This window comes from Ambystoma mexicanum, chromosome 11 (assembly GCF_040938575.1).
Source record: "Ambystoma mexicanum isolate Mex_15411 chromosome 11, UKY_AmexF1_1, whole genome shotgun sequence".
Taxonomy (NCBI): Eukaryota; Metazoa; Chordata; class Amphibia; order Caudata; family Ambystomatidae; genus Ambystoma; species Ambystoma mexicanum.
Window position 1 is genome coordinate 1,387,794,426 of NC_090934.1, and position 15,811 is coordinate 1,387,810,236.

At 46.2% G+C, this 15,811-nt stretch overlaps 1 protein-coding gene across 2 annotated transcripts in view; it reads left to right on the plus strand.

Annotated features, from left to right (window-relative positions):
- Positions 1-12,120: 12,120 nt before the first annotated feature.
- The window catches only part of ADAMTSL3 (ADAMTS like 3), a 1,638,295-nt gene continuing 1,634,604 nt past the window's right edge, over positions 12,121-15,811 (plus strand). For both annotated transcript variants that reach the window (XM_069625001.1, XM_069625002.1), the window contains exon 1: positions 12,121-12,361. The gene's annotated coding sequence lies outside the window, so the exon portion shown is untranslated. The remainder of the gene's footprint in view (positions 12,362-15,811) is intronic.

Here is a 15,811-nt window from a genome sequence, read left to right on the forward strand (position 1 = left end):
GAGTAAGGAGGAACCGCATACAAGATCCGTAGCTCGAAGCAAAAAGGTGCCCGAAGGACTCTTATGCAAGAGACTGAGCCCCTGCAGGCAGCAGCTTTTATACCGCCCTGCCCAGCACAGAGGCAGGCTAATTGGTTGCACCTGGCTCAGCACACCTGCAGACAATCGGCTGCCTTCCTCTCTGTTCCTGAGCTGGTGGAAGCAGAGCAAATCCCTAGGGCTTCTGGGGATTGTAGTTCCGAAGATGGTGAATAGGAATGGCCAGGAATAGATGGTTATAGCCAAGTGCATTGTGGTAAGTGTAGTTTGTTGGGAAAAATAGAAAAGCACCAAAGTCTCGCAAATGGAAAATAAAGTCCATATTGATCGTAAATGTATGCGCCCACGGCGCAGGCATGACAGGTGCTATAAAAAAAGACAGCAAACTTACCTGAACAGTACGAAAGCGGAACCAAAGGAGCGCTGAATGAAGTACCTGCCCACAATGAGAAAGGGGGGAGGGTTACAGGAGGTTCCAGAGGTGAGCGAGCTATTTATTAAACGCCTCCCTGGCGAGGAAGGGCTGGAGGTCGCCAGGTCAAAAGGTGTGATTGTTTTAGCTAAGCAACAGAGGGCCTGTCTTTTTGGGTGGGTCACTATATGATATTGAGGACTGTGCTAAAGGGAACTGTGACTGCAGTGCTTTTTCGAGACTGGGAAGAGCGCCTCATAAGCCAGAGTTGGACACCTCACGCGCCATCGTCTTACATGTCCGGCTGCAATATGTCTTCTTGGTAAAGGCCTCCACTGCTCCTTGAAGCTGGGTCTCAGGTGGAAGAAATCTTTCTAATAAAGAGTTAAAGAACTCACATTTTAAAAGCTATTTTGATGCACACACTTGCAATAACGAGGCCCTTTTGTGACATAGGTAAAAATAAAATCATGTATTTTCCATTAGTTAAAGAATCGGGAAAGTACAGAAAAGTTGAGGTATTGTTCCCGAAAATGTGGGATCTTTCCGTAAAGATATGCGCAAATAACCATAGGAGGGTCTCGGAGTACACAGAGGCAACATACATTCCAACCTGGTTAGCCTACCTCCTTGCTCGCGGCAGTGTAACAAATTCTGGGTATTAGTATGAGGGGAACGGGTACACACTGGAGGGGTGGCACTCTGCCCTGCTAACGATGTGCCAAGGTGGGCCTGGGGGAGGATGGGGAGCCAACAGCGTCTATTCTGCCGTAAACCACCTCCCAAACGTTCTCATTGATAGACCAGCAGCACTGCTAATCCTTGGGACCTGGTACAGCTCTTTACCCGGCACCACCGCCATCTTGCAATGCGTGCCTTAGCTTCCCTGGTGGGGGCAACCCTGACCTGATTGTCTATCCCACCCCCCCTACCAGAGTTGGGATCCCGTAGACAATTGTCAGTCACAGAGCCGGGACAGCTGAGCTTAAAGTGCAGCTTCTGCAGATCAGCAAATTCTCGAAGCCCAAGATCTCTGGAAGAGCGAATCCCTGTGCTCCCTACACCTCTGATTCTGGTGGTAAGGACTATATAAAAGCATCTGGACTGGGGACCAAGATGCTGCACCTTTCCTCGTGACAGGCACCACAGCCTGCCCCCTACACCCTGTCCTCCCGAAGTGGCTTAGTAGGTACATTTTCAGCCATGGAAAACAAAGCTCCTATTCTGCTTTATCCCCTTGAGCTAATTCTGTAATCTTGGCGGAATCACTGTAGCCAACTATAGTTTTACTTTCTTTACCTTTCAAAATGCGGAATGTTTAGTAACAGGATAAATGATAGCAGTAATTGCTGCATAAAAAATCCAAATTAAACTGGAAAGCCTATCTGTCTTATGAAACTCAGAAGTATACTATTGAGTAACGTGTTAGCTATCAAAGAGCACCGATCACATCCCAGCTTCCCCACTTAGCCCACGTGTGTGATCTTGGGGGCGAAATACCATCTCCTGCTGTCCCTATCCCATTAACTACCAAAAATTGGATGGCACATAGAAAGAGACTACAAAACAGGTAAGGCTAAAAAAACAACTGCTATTTCCATGTCCTGCCCCAGTGAGAAGTGGGAGACTGTGAGTAAGTGACAGCGGAATTACAAAACGTAGATTGTAACCTTGGCGTCCACTCTTGAAAAATCTTTGTGATCTCGAATAAATCAAATCTTGTCTCTGCTGCTTGTTTTCATTTCCTGTAAAATGTACAGGCACTTATTAGCAGTCTAAAAGCTGCCAACCAATGCTATGCCAAAAAACGGACCAAGACCCCCAACTATCTAGTGTGGATAACCCTGTAAACAAAACACCTCCGCTGTAATCAAAGCTTCCACGCTTTACTAAATTCTGTGATGTTGGGAAAATCACTATCTCCTGGCTTCCCACTTTACCAAAGTGTTTGATCTTCTACAAATGATTGTCTGCCTTTGGCTCGAGTACCTTGGCTGATAAGATATAACGTTCTTATAGCAAAAATGCTAATAGACAATATACAAAAACAGCTGGACATTAAACGTACAGGGCTAGTTTTCTGCCACACCCAAAGGCGCAATTTGCCCTAGAGCAGGTAATTTAATTCCTCCCGCACACAAAATAAATGAATTTTGATTTATTTATATATTTATATATGGGAGGAACAATGCTGTTTTGATCAGCATGTGTAATAGATAAGAAATCAGATTTGACGGGAAACAGTGAGCTTCTTGCAATGGGGTGAGTTGAAAGGACATTCTGACCAGTTTGTCGAGGGGAGTACATGGAACAGTCACTGGGACAATACATAAGTGGACATACATAGATTAAGGACAACAAACAGAAATGTTTACGGCCAGCTGTGCTCAGGGATTTGGCAAGCGCTGGTCAATGGGCCGGGTCTGGGATGAAGCATCAGATGTCTGGCCGGATCTATTCTGCTATGTCCTCCTTTCTCCAGCCGTCACTTACGTCTTTGCAGGTTGCATTTGCAGAGCCTGTTTTCCTTCTTCTGGCCTGAAAGGGACACCAGAGGAAGGCCATGACTAACACTAGGGTGGGGGCATCAATGTTAAAAACAGGGTTTTGTACATGCTGGGCACAGAATTGTTTTCCAAATGTGCATCTTACACTTTCATAGAAAAAGAAACAAAGCAATTTCCAATGCTGCTTAAACTTGCATTCACTAGTTTTCTTTGAAATGTTTTCTTTTTTTTATCTGACTACCACATAAGTACCCTGTAATTTATGTGCCCTTTCCTTTGTGTTTTATCACAGGTAATATTTATAAAGATTGGTATGGTTGTAGGTGTGCACACTTTGTTATGTGATTCAATGAAATTGAATTCTGAAAAAAGTTCTAAGGTGCTCCTTGTTTAATCTGTGCTACCAGATCATGAAACTATATGGAAACAAAAGGTATCTCGAGGCACTTGGGATACAAACAAGGGCACAACATTGACAACCTAATAGGTTGTAACCATAGTTAAAGATTCAAATGAATTTCAAAAACAACTTTTCAACAGATTGTATTGATTATGTAACAAATTGTAGAAAACAAATAGATTCAAATTAATGATTCAAAAACATAAAAAGTAAGCAGTTTCCGTTACTAATTACGCATACAGTTCAATGCAGTGAAAATAGATGAATTCAATGCAACAAGAATCACCAAAAGTATTAATTTTAACAAAAAACAAAATCAAAATAGCTTTTCAATTAAGAGTCAAAACATCACATCTTATTTCTTTTTACTTTTTTCTAAAATACATTTTTCCACACTAATATTCTCGATATCTTGATAGAGGATGTTTATCGTTCTGACTACACAAGTCGATATTCTATCATCTACGATGCGTTTCGGCCTTGTTTCCTTCTTCAGGTTTTGATATCAAAGAAATAGTTTGTATAAATATAATAGAAATGAGTCCCATTACTCAAATGAATTAATCTTCCATACTGGGTAAAGATATAACTGCAATTAGAAGTTAAGAGAAAAAGATATCTCCACTAACCTGTGTGCGAGTTGTTACAAGTCAACTCGTTCTTACCAACTGTTTCAAAACATATGTATGGGTATTCTGGAAAAATGAACAACAAAAACCACAGTTACTCGACCAATTGACCTATAGTGATAAGATGGTCTAGTGTGGGACCAGTTGCTTTTAAAGCGCTGGGTCCCGCTAAACTAGACCAAATAAATAGTTATATCCATTATTCACTGAAACTATGATGTTTTCAAATGGAGTAAGCTCACCTGACAATTTAGAGACTTAACAAGAGCCGCTCACTTGTATGTAGGTTTCAGGCAAATCTCCTAGACCAGAAGTTCTTTAATTCAAAGGGCTCTCCAATTGCTGAAATAACATATATATTTTATTACTCCTCATATAAAGAAAATATATTGATTTTAAATGGTTTCCAGTATGTTGAGTGAGTACAATTTAAATGATATAGCTCTTTAATTCCTTGAGGTGTTGAGAGTATAGACTAACCAGCACTGTTATTTTTTATTTTTTATCCTGTAGTGCAAAAGCAACACTCTTCATTGCTTGTGGCCGCAAAAATAATCTGCCTGTAAATGTAAAGATTGTATACTGTGTATTACAATCTATATGTCACGTCTTATTCATTTTAAAGATGTTATCTTAATTATAGGAGAATAAATTATCACTTACTGCTGTTTAGTAATTCCTCTCAAACTAGAGTTTATATGGCTGCCTGAGTGGCTACAGTAAATCGCATCTCGTTCCCGCTAACGTGGACGGGGAGTGCCCCATCTACGTTCTAAAGTATAAGAGACAAAAGGTCTCAGTTAATTCATCTACTACCCGCTCGACTCGTGGTGTAGACGCGAAGCAGTAACAATTGAAATTATAGTTTAAAGTACTTACTTATAGCTAGATGGCGGCGTGCTGTGTCTGTGCGTTTGTTGTCAATTTCGTCTCCGGCCCTCTCTCTCTCTCTTCGCCTCAATCGTTACTGCGCGAGCATGATACTTCCATCATATTTAACAACTAGAAAGTACCGTCTCTTTCATACAGCGCCATCTTGAGAGATAAAATGGTTACCTTCTATTTACATTATTTTGAAGAGTAATTATTTTCATTATTACCAACTTCAAGCATGATGCTTGTTTTATCAAACATGATGTTCTTCTGCTAAGATCTTAGTCTTGTCAATGTTGTGCTCTTGTTTGTGTCCCGAGTGCCTTGAGATACCTTTTGTTCCAATATTTATAAAGATGTCATTATCACAGGTTTCCCCCTTCTCACCTGTCTGTGTTGCCTGATGTCCTCTTTAGGCGGAGTCTTCTTTCGTATGGTTCGGGACTTAAATAAGCCCGCTCGGCCGTCCTCGGCGTCCAGATTACGTTCAGCTTCGATGTCCAGGATCAAAGGAAAACTCCCGGAATATTCAAGAAGGAGTAGGGGGGCACGCGGAAGCGACGCAGGGATTCCGGGAAGATAGGATAAGAAGGAAGAAGTCAGGAGAAGGGAATCCAGGGGCCAGGGGATAGCAAGTAGCACAAGAGAAGATATGGAGCACATGTCCGATCATACCTAGTAGCAGCGTTGAGACGCGCCGGGCTGTGGTTTCTTTATAGAGGACGCTGCGTAGAACGTGAAGACTGGTGAGCTGCGTTCTGAGCTTGCCGCCATGTTGGTAGTATTATGGAGTGTAAGGCCCGACGTGTCAGGGACCAGGAGGACCAGAAGGGGCAAGTTTGATGGTTTATGACAGCATGCATCCTCCGGAAACTCGTTCCACCGGGTTTGCCCAGGTGTATGAGATGGAACATTCTGAGTAACCTGGGGGTATTTAGATTTGAGATAGGTTCCCAAGTGCGTTCCCTGGGGGGATATCCTTTCCATTCCACCAGGTACTGGAGTTTGCCACGTCTATATCTAGAATCGCAAATCCTGGAGACCTCATACTCCAGTTGGTCATTGACGAGTACTGGTTTGGGCCGAAGGTTAGTTCGAGAGGTCTGGACATATAGCTTCATTAAGGACGTGTGAAAGACTGGGTGGATTTTCTTCCAGGAGTCTGGTAACTTGAGTCGGTAGGCCACTGGGTTGATGATTTCCTTTATAAGGAATGGTCCATAATATAGAGGAGCCAATTTATTTGGTCGCAGATGCCGTGGCAGCAGTTTCGAGGATAGCCAAACCTTATCCCCTATTGTGTAGGAGGGGCTTGGTCTTTGTTTGGAGTCCGCATACAGTTTGGTTTGGGTCCTGGCCTTTTCTAATTGTTCCTTGGCTTCTCTTTGAACATTAATGAGTGTTTCAATCCAGGAGTCGACTGTTGGAACTGTTGTGGGATGAGGAAGGATGGAGGGTAGAATCGAAGGGTAGAATCCTTGGCTACAGAAAAAAGGACTGGTCTTAACAGCAGAGTGGTCCGAATTATTATAGGCGAATTCAGCCACTGGTATTAAAAGGGACCAATCGTCCTGGACCTTGGTAGTGAAGCAATGGAGGTATAGTTCCAAGGTTTGATTTACGCGCTCTGTGGCTCCGTTGGTTTGGGGATGATATCCTGAGGAGAGAGCGCGTTGGATTCCTAGTATTTGGCAAAGATGTTTCCAGAACTGAGAAATGTATTGGGGCCCTGTGTCCAATATGATCTTGGAAGGAAGTCCATGCAGTCGGAATATGTGTTCCAGGAAAATTCCAGCAAGTTCTGACGAGGATGGCAGTTTATACAGAGGTGTAAAATGGGCCACATGAGTGAACAAATCAATGGTGACCATGATGGTTGTGTATCCGCTGGAAGGTGGTAATTCCACAATGAAGTCTGTCGCTATGAATTCCCAAGGCCTTGTTGGAAGTGGAGGTTGCTGCAATAGACCCGCCGGTCTTTTGTTGTCATGTTTGTTTTGATTACAGACAGAGCATGCCTGAATATACAGTTGTACGTCAGCTTTCATTCCAGGACACCAAAATTGCTTTTGTATTAATCGGAGGCTATTGGTAATACCACGATGCCCGGAGTAAAGAGTATCGTGACAGAGATTTATTATCCTTTGCTGTAGTTTTTGTGTTGGGATGACCAAGGCATTGTCTTTGAACAAGTATCCATGTTTGGTCTTCAATTTCCACTGGTTCTTGTCCGAGATATCTTTCCAGAACTCCGAGGATTGAGTCTGAATGCGGACTTCATCTAGGAAGCTGGTCGCCTGGGCTACAAATATTGTGTGGGGAAATATCTTGGGAAATGTTCGGTCTTCAGGAGGTTCATAGTCAGGGCACCGAGACAAGGCGTCAGCGATTACGTTTTGTGTTCCCTGAACATGGTGAATCTGGAACTGGTATTGGGCAAAGAAGAATGCCCAACGGGCCTGATGGCTGTTCCTGCATTCCAGGGCCTGTAACACTTGGAGATTTCGATGGTCTGTTCGAACCCGGACAGGATGTTTAGCTCCTAGAAGTAAATTACGCCACTCAGTGAAGGCTTGACGGATGGCTAGAAGTTCCTTTTCTAAGACTGAGTAATGAGTTTCACTGGAGGTCAATGTCCGTGAAAGATAGGCAATAGGATGTTCCAGCCCGTCATCGAGTTCCTGTTTCAGAACTGCTCCGATGGCATAGTTAGAGGCGTCTGTTTCCACTAGGAATGGTCAATTTATATCAGGTTGAGCCAGGATGGGGGCTTGTGTAAATTCTGTTTTCAGGCATTGGAAGGCCTTCTCCTGGGCTGGGGTCCAATGATAGGGAGTATCTTTCTTAAACAAGGAGATGATCGGTTGAACAATCTCGGAGAAGGATGGTATAAACTACTGATAGAAATTGGCCAAGCCCAGGAAAGATTGGATCTGTTTTACGGTGGTTGGAGTTGGCCAGGATAGTATGGCCTTAACCTTGGATTGATCCATTCCTATGCCATCTGGGCTAAGGACGAATCCTAGATAGTGAACAGTGGAAACATGAAAAAGGCATTTCTCGGGTTTTGCTAGAAGCCTGTGTTCTCGTAGCCGTTGTAACACTGCTTTCAAATGTTCTTCAAGCTTGAGAGGATCCTTAGAGAATATCAAAATATCGTCCAAGTAGACGATGACGAAAAGAAATAGCATATCCAAAAACACCCGGTCCATAAAGCGTTGGAAGATTGCCGGAGCATTGGAGAGTCCAAAGGGCATGACCAAGTATTCGTAATGACCAAAGGGTGTTCTGAAGGCTGTCTTCCATTCGTCTCCTTCTCTGATATGAATCAAATGATAAGCACCCCTGAGATCCAATTTGGTAAATATTACGGCTCCTCTTATGGCTTTCAGGATATCTGAGATCAAGGGTAATGGATAACGATCCTTAAGGGTGCACTGATTAAGACCTTGATAATCAAGACATGGTCTGAGCTCCTTGGTGTCTTTTTTAGGAACAAAAAATAATGAGGCTCCAGCCGGAGACTTGGATGGGCGTATGGTGCTGTTTTCTAGGTTAGTATCTAGGTATTCACGAAGGGCCTTTTTCTCGGGTTCAGACAGAATAAACATCCTTCCAAAGGGAAGCACAGCTGAAGGTTCGGTTTCAATAGCACAGTCCTCAGGCCTATGGGGTGGTAAGGCTTGGACAATAGCAGAAGAGAACACATCGGCGTATTCCTGGTAGGCTTTAGGAACCTGGATGATGTTGGAGACCATAAGAGGACCTTGCTGAGTTGTTGAACGTTCTTTTGATGTTGTCGGTGAAGGATCCAGGAGCAGACAATGGGACATGCAAAATTCTGAACCTAGGAACAGGGAACCTGCTGTCCAATTGATGGGTTGAGTTTTTGTAGCCAGGGCATTCCCAATACCATTGGGTAATGGGCAGATTTTATTATGTCAAACTTTATCTTTTCTAGTTGATGGTTTATAGCAAGCTCAATTTCCTTAGTCTGAAGGGTTATGGGTCCAGAAGAAAGAGGTCTTCCATCAATTGCTTCTACAGGTTGCAAGACGTTCCGGGATTCGTAGGGAATATGATGTTTAAGGACCCATTCCTGATCTATGAATATTCCCATGGCCCCACAGTCCACCAGTGCCAGAATGGGGTAGGATTCCTTTCAGGATGACGATAGGAAGGCCTGTAAGATTACCAGGGAGTTTTGTCCAGGAGAGTTCAAGGATGTTATAGGTGTGGAGCCTGCATCTCTCTCCCGAAACTGAGCTCCATCTAGGATCGGGAGCTGGCGTTTCCCGAACGCCATGGAGGGCCTAAGGGACATTCTCTGACTAAATGCTTGTCCGAGGCACAGTACATGCATAAGCCAGTATGGATCCTTCTCAACCTTTCTTGGGGGGATATGGGTCCACGGAAGGCCCCTAGCTGCATGGGTTCGGGTTCATTTGTAGGAACAGGAGAATCTTCGGATTTTGAAGGGCCCACAAGAGGATTTTTTTGGATGGGTGTCTTGGTCTTCCTTTTCTCTGCCCTTCTTTCCTGGATGCAAAAAATCAATCTGTAGAGCAAGATCCATAAGTGCCTGGTAAGAACTAGGACGTGCTACCCTGGCTAATTCATCCTTAATATCTTCATTTAGCCCTCTTCGAAAGAGGGTGAAGCAAGCTTCAGAAGGCCAACCCGCTTCTTTAGCCAATTGCTTGAATCGAGTTACGTAGGTGAGCATGTCCTGAGAGCCTTGCTGGAAATCGAGTAAACGTTCTTGAGCACTAAAGACCTGTTCTGGGCGGTCAAACATGGTTTTTAGTGCTTGAATGAATCCATCATAATCATCCAAAAGGGGATCTCCGGTGTTAACTAATGGTGTGGCCCAGGCTAAGGCATTCCCGGAAAGGTGAGAAATAATAAAGCCCACTTTAGCCCTGGGGGTGGAAAAATAATAAGGTTTAAAGGTAAAGTGGACCAAACACGAATCCAGGAAACCCCGGAGGGTTTTTGCACAGCCATCATATTTGTCAACAATGCCACCCAATAGCACACTGTCCTTTGTGGCAGAGTCACGTGAAAGTACCAATTGTTTTAGTGCGGCGTTCTCCGCTTTCAAGTTCTGTACTTCGGTCGTTCTTGCATGCCACGCATAAGATCCTGGATGGCCGCCTCCATGTCTATATCGACTTCGGTCAGGTGGCGTCTCAATCTATCACAGGTTTCCCCCCTTCTCACCTGTCTGTGTTGCCTGATGTCCTCTTTAGGCGGAGTCTTCTTTTGTATGGTTCGGGACTTAAATAAGCCCGCTCGGCCGTCCTCGGCTTCCAGATTACGTTCAGCTTCGATGTCCAGGATCAAAGGAAAACTCTGGGAATATTCAAGAAGGAGTAGGGGGGCACGCGGAAGCGACGCAAGGTTCCGGGAAGATAGGATAAGAAGGAAGAAGGGAATCCAGGGGATAGCAAGTAGCACAAGAGAAGGTACGGAGCACACGTCCGATCACAGCTAGTAGCAGCGTTGAGACGCACGGGGCCGCGGGGGTGTGGTTTCTTTATAGAGGACACTGCGTAGAATGTGAAGACTGGTGAGCAGCGTTCTGAGCTTGCTGCCATGTTGGTAGTATTATGGAGTGTAAGGCCCGATGTGTCAGGGACCAGGAGGACCAGAAGGGGCGAGTTTGATGGTTCATGACAGCCATACGACTGTCAAACTGCTTAATGACAAATGCTGCTGTTGTGCTGGCAGTAGTTATTAGGGAATTAAACTGCGGGCTCATGGGTGCCAACCTTTGATTTTCACAACAGGGTAGAAATACCCACACCTCTACGGGCTCTGAATTAAAGCAAGCAACCAGCCCAACCCATGGTCTGGCTAAATACATTTTATAGCACTTGTTTTTTTAAAGAAATTGCAAAAATTCATATGAATAACAACCAGTTTTTAATATAGAACATTTCAGCAATGGCTCTGAGCTACCCTGGTGACCTTCCGATGTAGACCGTGTCTATAGATCCCTAAATGTACTAAATATCACTGCATTACGAACAGTATTTTGGGTACGCCACTGCCATGGAAGTGATTTCAAGTGGAATAGTTTCATAGTTTAAGAGGGTAACTTGGAGGCGAGCAGGTAGGCTTTTCATTTGGGTTTGAACACATTTGTGTGGAATGTTTCTCAGATGTCCGGTGCAAACCTTAAATGGTCATTTTAATTTCATTTTTTTTTTTTTGCATTAGTGTCGAAAAAGTACTAAACTCAACAAGGCAGTAAATAGAGTACGATATTGTGTAGGTGCGAGCAGGCAGTGCTAACGTTTGGCCTGTTTGTCAGCTTTGAGACCAGAGTTGAATCTCAGCTTCCGAAGTTAACCAAAAGTTGTGTGATCTTCGGCAGGTCACATTTTACCGGCCTGTATCTTGGTGTCCTTACCTGACATAATAGAATAATAGGGTGGGCTTGGGGAGAAGAGCATCCGAAAACTGGCCAGGGCAAGGAACAAAAGGCTCAATTTCACTCTCTGCCTGGAGTAAAAGACAGGAGTGGGCGGAGCCAGGGCTTCGGCCCACTCAAGTCCCAGGAAGTGATATGTCGACCTAAATAAGACCGATCTCGGCGCCTGAAGGACTGCGGAAGGAGGGCATCATTAGAAGGATGGTGTTAACGGTAAAAACATGCAGTATTTGAATTAACTCCTATTTTTTTTCAAATAGTTGCGATTACATTGGCTATTTACCTAACAGCGTGTGTACACAGAAAGCAGAAAGTACTTAACTCATAGTTACCTCAGCAGTATGCTGTATTTATCCCGTATCATTCGGGGATAGTAGTTTGAAAACAAGTGCAATTATAAATACCACGTTCTTAATGTTAGCACCTTGCTCGTCCCGAAATGGGCAAAAGTTCAACTTGCAGTCGTCAAGATGCGCGACCCCCCAGTGTTACCGTGCTGCAGCGGACTTGAAATTGCACCTGCTAAAAATGATGAAAACATAAAAAAGCCCACACGACCCGACAGGTCCGCGGACTGTTCATGGGGACGGGCCGGGCCCTTCAGCACTGACATATCAAGGCTATGGCGTGTCAGTCCCCGTGTGGGACAGTCCGCCCCCTCCTCTGCAAGCCTCGCCGTGTTGACAGACCTGGCCGTGCTGCGGCCCAGCGCCAGCAGTGTGGCTCGGGTGCAGCTGCCCCCGTCTGCCGCCGGGTGGCGCTGGCACACACCCTTCCCTGCATCTTTCTGCACCCCTGCAGCTGCAGGCGGTCTCGCCTCCGCTCACAGCCACTGAACTCGTACAGTGGGGAGGGCGCCCCGAGCACAGCAGCAGTAGCAGCAGCTCAGGACTGGACCTGCCTGAGGGGGAACTGACCTTCCCCGGACCCGCCATGGCCGGAGTTCTCCAGCAGCCCCAATTTCCCCACGGGACCTCGAGGATGTTACTTCTCGTGTAACTCACTCCATTTGAATATTTCTTCATCCCGCGGCGGGAAGCTTTGGGAAGTCGGTCTGTGGAGGTGAGTGAGTGCCTGGGACGGTGCAAGGGGGTGGCTGGTGGGCGCGCCTCCGTGGGCTTTGAAGACTTTTGCCCACTTTTGGCGCTTCTGGTGTCAGGGAGGTGCCGGCTGAAGCCTGGCAACAGGCACGCTGGGCTGCTGCGGCAGAAGCAGGCAGGCATGCTTTCTGTTGATGACTTGCTGTGTGCATGCTCGTTTCGATGCCCACCCGCTAACATACATGAGATTGGCACTTCTGTGATGTGCAAGGGCTCTTGAGGGCTGAGTAGGAGGGCTTGCAAACGAGGTTTACCACTTCTTCACCTTGACTGGAGCTGAGTCCTGTGTCCGATGCCCCTTCCAATCCTGCTGCATCCCGGATACCCTCGCCCCAGTACCCCTTAACTGTGCCATTCTCCCGCTGCTATGTGCTAACCCGAATTACTCTGATATAGGACATTCGGGATAAAGCGGAGCGCAGTGGAAAGGGCAGCAGTGCAAGGGCACGTGGGGAAGGAATTCTTGGAGATGGTGTGGCACCAGGGCAAAGGAATCGGGCATAGGGCAGAGCTTTAGGGAGAAGGCATGGGTTAGAGCGCTTCAGGGATAGGCTGGGACACCGGCGTAGTGCTTTGGGGCAAGCGTTTACGTGTTACTAGAGGTAGGGCATGAAGGATAGCAAATTGCAAGGCAATGGTGGTCAAACATCTGGAACAGGGCAAGGCATCAGTGGTCGAAGATCTGGAATGGGGAATGGTATCAGTGGTGGAATGTCTGGAACAGGGCATGGCATCAGTGGTTGAACATCTGGAACAGGGCAAGGAATCAGTGGTCGAATGTCTGGAATAAGGCAGTGCATCAGTGGTTGAACAGCTGGAACGGGGCAAGGCACCAGTGGTCGAATATATGGAACAGTGGAACAGAGCAAGGCATCAGTGGTCGAATGTCTGGAACAGGGCAAGGTATCAGTGGTCGAACATCTGGAACAGGGCAAGGCATCAGTGGCCGTATATATGGAATAAGGAAAGGCATCAGTGGTCGAACATATGGAATAGGGCATGGCATGAGTGATCCAACATCTGGAACAGGGCAAGGCATCAGTGGTCAAACGTGGGGAATAGGGTAGGCCATCAGTGGTCGAACATACAGAGTAGGGCATGGCATCAGTGGTTGAACATCTGCAATAGGGAAAGCTGTCAGTGGTCGAGTATATGGAATAGGGCATGGCATCAATGGCTTAACATCTGGAACATGGCAAGGCATCAGTGGCCGTATATATGGAATAAGGAAAGGCATCAGTGGTCGAACATATGGAATAGGGCATGGCATGAGTGATCCAACATCTGGAACAAGGCAAGGCATCAGTGGTCAAATGTGGAGAATAGGGTAGGCCATCAGTGGTCGAACATACAGAGTAGGGCATGGCATCAGTGGGCAGAAATCTGGAATAGCGCACAACATCAATGCGCAAACATCGGGAATAAGGCAAGTCATCAGTGGTCGAACATATGGAATAGGGCATAGTATGAATGGCCGAACATCTGGAATAAGGTACGGCATCAGTGGTCGAACATATGAAATAGGGCAAGGCATCAGGGAAAGAACTTTGAGACCTTTTCTTGGATAATGCAGGACAATGGGGGATGAGCGCCATGGAAACCACAAGACACAAACAGGAGAATGCCACGAGGGATGAGGTCTTAGGATAGATGCAGAACAGCCTTGGAAGGGAGACAGCCACAGAGACAGGAAGACTAGGCAACAGTGGTAAAATCTGAGGGTCAGGGCATGGTGCCAGGGAAGAACAGTATTGATACGCTTTAAGAGATAAGGTCAGACACTAGACAAAGTGGTCCAGGGAAAGTGCAGATTCCACGAGAAACTACCAGTGATAGGGCAAGGCTGCAAGGTAGGGTTTCCGGGCTAGAGCAAAACAGCACGAGGGGGGCTTTCATAATAGAAGGTGAGGCTAGGAGGGACAGCAGTGAAAGGCTCTAGGCATAGTGAAAGGTACCAGAGTAGGTTTTCTATGCATGATCATTAGGGACCGAGGCGTAGTCCTAGGAAACCAGTGACGGACAGAGAACGCACATAGGGTGAAGGGGGGGCATCAGAGTGAAGGCATCAGCATAGGGGTGTCCAGCTGAGAGCATTAGGGACCAAACACCCTGGGAAAGCACATTTCGCACAGGACTTCAGCACAGAGCGGGGCACGAGAAAACAGCTTCTGGTGAAAGACATTAAAGATCATTCATTTGGGACCGAGCTCAGAGGGATGGCGGCACCGCCCAAGGAGAGGGCTTCTGTGATAGTACAGGACCCCAGAAAAAGAGTAGCACAGATCAAGTACCAGGAACGGTTCCTCAAGCCCAGAGCAGCCAGGATGGGGATCCAGCCTGGGACATTATTGATAAGGCCTCAGTTATAAGAATCATTCATCATGAACCCTGGGGTACCAGCACAGGAATACCCTGGATGCACAGGGTATCACTAATGGCCTGCTAGGATATCGAGTGTGTGATAGAACCCCACGGAAAGAGCGATCAACCATTCAACGTATCAGTGATAAAGGCATCAAATGTATATCAGCAACGATCGGTAATCAATGATGTGACATCAAAAATGTGGCAACAAGGATAGGGTGTCAGTGACTGCAGGCATAGGATAGGGTGTCAATGGCCGGACACCAACGATAATGCATACATGCTAGCGCATCAATTACAGGGCATCAGTTGAACAGCATCAAGCGTATGAAAACAAAGGGAAAGGTCATTATGAAAGGTCGGGGATCATGGAACGCCCTTTCAGAAAACAGCCATCAGACTCTAGCATGAGGGGTAGGAAGCTCTTCCACCTGGGACAGGCCTATACGATAGGATAGAAGGTTGCCGGAGACCGAAGAAAGAGCATCAAGTATATGTCATTAGGCATAGAGCAGGAAGTATGAAAGAGACAATCGGTGATGGGTCATGAGAGGGTGAGACAATGGGCATCAAAGAAGCAGCTTTGGGGATAAAGCTGGGCACCACTAAGGATCGAACCTCGGTGTGAGGGCTGGGCATCAATAAACGAAGGTCAAAGAGAAAACATTAGCGATAGGGTTGAGGACCACAGAGAGAACATCACGGATGAAGAACCTGTGAGAAGGCTGTGCAGGAGTGCGAGAAGATCAGACTGGGCATTAGTGATAGGACTATCTCGGGAATAGCATCACAGATACAAGCATCAGAGACAGCAGGACACGAGCATGCACCATGAGCGGGCCATCAGAGACCGATCAGGCCCCGTGGAACTAGAATGACGATTAGAGCGGAAAGAAAGGGCGAATGGAGCTTACTCCTGAAAGGTCTTCAAAGGTAGACCATACGTCGCCGGGCATGCTAAGGAACATCAACGGCTAATCATTAAGGACAGCACCACTGAAAGAACACAACATCAAAGAATTTGTGATAGGGCTGGTCATTACTGAAA